The sequence below is a fragment of the Aegilops tauschii genome, chromosome 7 (genome assembly GCF_002575655.3).
Source record: "Aegilops tauschii subsp. strangulata cultivar AL8/78 chromosome 7, Aet v6.0, whole genome shotgun sequence".
NCBI lineage: Eukaryota > Viridiplantae > Streptophyta > Magnoliopsida > Poales > Poaceae > Aegilops > Aegilops tauschii.
The window spans coordinates 506,031,511-506,035,388 of record NC_053041.3 but is presented as its reverse complement, the minus strand read 5'-3'; positions in this window follow the sequence as shown (position 1 = coordinate 506,035,388).

Below are 3,878 nucleotides of genomic sequence, written 5' to 3'. Positions count from 1 at the left end.
GCGGCTGGTTTTATTGTTGAAGTCTTTCACCCAGAGTGGTTAGCTAACTCAGTGCTCGTGCTCAAGAAGAACGGCACCTGGCGGATGTGTGTGGACTACACGGACTTGAACAAAGCGTGTCCGGCTGATCCTTTTGCCCTTCCCCGTATTGATCAAATCATTGATGCTACGGCGGGTTGTGAGCGTTTAAGTTTCTTGGATGCTTATTCTGGATATCATCAGATTAAGATGGCAGTTAAGGACCAGGAGAAGACGGCGTTCATCACTCCCTTTGGAGCCTTCTGCTATGTGTCTATGCCCTTTGGACTCAAGAGTGCACAGGCGACTTACCAGCGCTGCGTGCAGAACTGTCTTCATAATCAGATTGGGCGCAATGTTCATGCTTATGTGGATGATATTGTGGTTAAATCCAGGAAGGAGGAAACCTTGATAGATGATCTGAGGGAAACCTTTGATAATCTCCGGGTCTACAAAATGATGCTTAACCCGGCCAAATGTGTTTTTGGTGTTCCTGCAGGCAAGCTCTTGGGTTTCTTGGTTTCTAACAGAGGCATTGAAGCTAACCCAGAGAAGATTAAGGCCATTACCTCCCTGGCTAAGCCGGCGTGTATAAACGACGTCCAGCGCCTGGCGGGTCGTATCGCTGCTTTAAGCCGTTTTATAAGCCGTTTGGGGGAGAAGGCCATGCCATTATATCAGTTGATGAAGAAAACTGATGACTTTGTTTGGAATGATGCAGCTAATACTGCTTTTGAGGATTTGAAGAGACAGCTGGCCGAGCCCCCAGTCCTTGCTGCTCCGGTTGACAAGGAGCCTTTATTGCTCTATGTGGCTGCTAACACCCGAGCCGTCAGTGTGGCCGTGGTAGTGGAGCGCAAGGAAGAGGGTAAGGAGCATCCGGTTCAGAGGCCGGTTTACTATGTCAGCGAAGTACTCATTGAATCCAAGCAGCGGTATCCGCATTGGCAGAAGCTTGTTTATGGTGTGTTCATGGCAAGCCGGAAGCTTAAGCATTATTTCCATGGTCACCCCATCACTGTGGTCAGTTCTGCCCCCCTTGGAGATATCATTCAAAATAGAGAGGCCACAGGGAGAGTGGCTAAGTGGGCTATAGAGCCCGGACCTCATGGTCTGAAGTATGTGCCACGCACTGCTGTTAAATCTCAGGCTTTGGTGGATTTCATCAATGATTGGACAGAGCTACAAGTGCCCGAGCAAAATCCGGATAACACATATTGGACTATTCACTTTGATGGGTCCAGGCAGTTGGAGGGCTCGGGGGCTGGAGTCGTATTAGCTTCCCCTAAGGGTGATAAGTTCCATTATGTGCTACAATTGATGTTTCCTTGTACCAACAACGCAGCTGAGTATGAGGCCTTGCTCCACGGTCTTCGGATGGCTAAGGAGATGAGGTTGAGCCGGGTAAGGTGCTTCGGCGACTCAGACTTGGTGGCTCAACAAGTATCAGGAAAGTGGGACTCCAAGGACCCTCTCATGGCGGCTTATCGCCGCGAAGTTGATGCCATTGCTGGGCACTTTCAGGGTTACCAAGTAGAGCACATCGATCGCAGGAAGAACGAGGCGGCTGATGCTTTAAGCCGGCTGGGCTCTCAGCGAAAGCCGGTGCCGCCTAATACTTTCTTGGATGTCTTGCATAACCCTTCTGTTAAGTTGCCTATAGAGGAAGAGTTGGCTGTCCCTGACCCGGAGGCACAATTGGTGGCGGCTCTCCACATCATCCCGGACTGGACAGTGCCTTATCTGGCTTACATGACCCGGGGAGAGTTGCCTGAGGATGAAACTTTGGCCAGACAAATAACCCGGCGGTCTAAGTCAATGGTTGTTATCAATGGTGAGCTGCATCGCCGCAGTGTTACGGGAGCGTTCCAGCGTTGTGTCTCCCCTGGGGAAGGTCAAGAGATCTTGCGTGAGATTCACGAAGGGGATTGTGGTCATCATGCCGGCTCAAAGTCCCTTGTGGCCAAGGCTTTTCGTCATGGTTTTTATTGGCTGACGGCTCATGCTGATGCGGAGGACTTGGTCAGTAAATGTGATGGTTGCCAAAGGTTCTCGCGACGGGCTCATGTGCCGGCTCAGGAGCTGAGGATGATCCCAATTACTTGGCCCTTTGCGGTCTGGGGGCTTGATATGGTTGGGCCTTTTAAAAGGTCCAAGGATAAGAAGACCCACCTCTTGGTGGCAGTTGACAAATTTACCAAGTGGGTTGAAGCAGAGCCAGTTAGCAAGTGTGATGTAGCCATGGCAGTTCAATTTATGAAAAAGGTGATCTTTCATTTTGGCTTTCCACACAACATTATAACTGACAATGGTACCAATCTATCCAAAGGCGCCATGGAGGAGTTTTGTCAACGAGAGCATATTCGACTTGATGTTTCATCAGTGGCTCATCCTCAATCCAATGGTCAGGCTGAAAGGGCCAATCAGGAGATTCTGAAAGGCATCAAACCCCGGCTTGTGGTCCCTTTACAACGGACGCCGGGTCGTTGGGTGGAGGAGTTACCCTCCGTGTTGTGGAGCATCAACACTACTCCTAACAGGTCTACAGGTTTCACGCCTTTCTTCATGGTTTATGGAGCGGAAGCAGTCCTCCCCAGTGACATCCGTCATGACACGCCTCGAGTGGCGGCTTATGTTGAGGTGGATAATGAACAGGCGCGCCAAGATGCTCTTGACTTGTTGGACGAACAGCGTGATGTGGCAGCAGCTCGCTCAGCGATTTACCAACAAGACCTGCGCCGTTATCATAGTCACCGGGTTAAATCTTGGGTCTTCCAGGAAGGCGATCTGGTGCTCCGGCTCATCCAAGATCAAACAGATGCGCACAAGCTATCCCCGCCTTGGGAAGGGCCCTTTGTGGTCAGCAAGAATTTGCACAACGGGTCATATTACCTCATTGACATTCGGGAGCACAAAGATTCACGTAAGTCGGAGGAAGAGACCCGTCGGCCGTGGAACATAGCTCAGCTTCGGCCTTATTACACTTGAGCCACTGGCTCTCATAATGTACATATTTCCCTAAGCCATGTATATATTATGATAAGCAATAAAGCAGGACCTCTGTCCTTTTTTCTCCTCCAAAGATAAACGTGTTGTTTTCATTACAAGATCATATGATAATTTGAAGGAGGGTCTGGCTTATGATCGTATTCGAATCTAGCCATACACAATATAGTCACTTGGGGGCTTCCTGTTCAAACATAGGTCATATTCGAACCAAAGAGAACATAGCTGTCGATACCCATTTGATTGGCAAAGTGCCGAGCTCATTGGGGAGTTTTCTTTGATCATATTTGAATCATAGTTTAACCCCTTTGGGAACCGATGTGGATCGTATTCGAATCAGCGTCGTTAAACAATTCTTAAGATCATTTGGGGGCTTCCTGTTCGAACATGGGTCATATTCGAACCAAAGAGAACATAGCTGTCGGTACCCTCTTGATTGGCATCGCCACACCCACTAGGGGCTATATGATCGCATTCGAATCTTAGCATAACCCCTTTGGGACGGGTCTCTGGTCGTATTCGAACCGGAAGCCTCTAAGTTTTTCTGATTTATAGCAAGTTCTTCTGATTATTTCAAGTATGCACGGCGGGTCTCCCTTTGCCGGCTTAACTTTGATTTATAGTACTAGTCGAATACAATCATTGTTATTACGACTGGTAAACCGAAATTGAGGTACCAACCTTATTACCCGGGTTATATAAGCCGGAAGTGTGCTTGTAGGCCGGTAAGTGTGTTATTACGGCTATATCAAGGACGCAATTGAGGACTAGTCTTTTTTGATTCATATTCCGGGTTATGATTCTCAGTGCGGTAAGCCGCCTAGAGACTTGTGATTTGTCCTTCTATGCAGGAT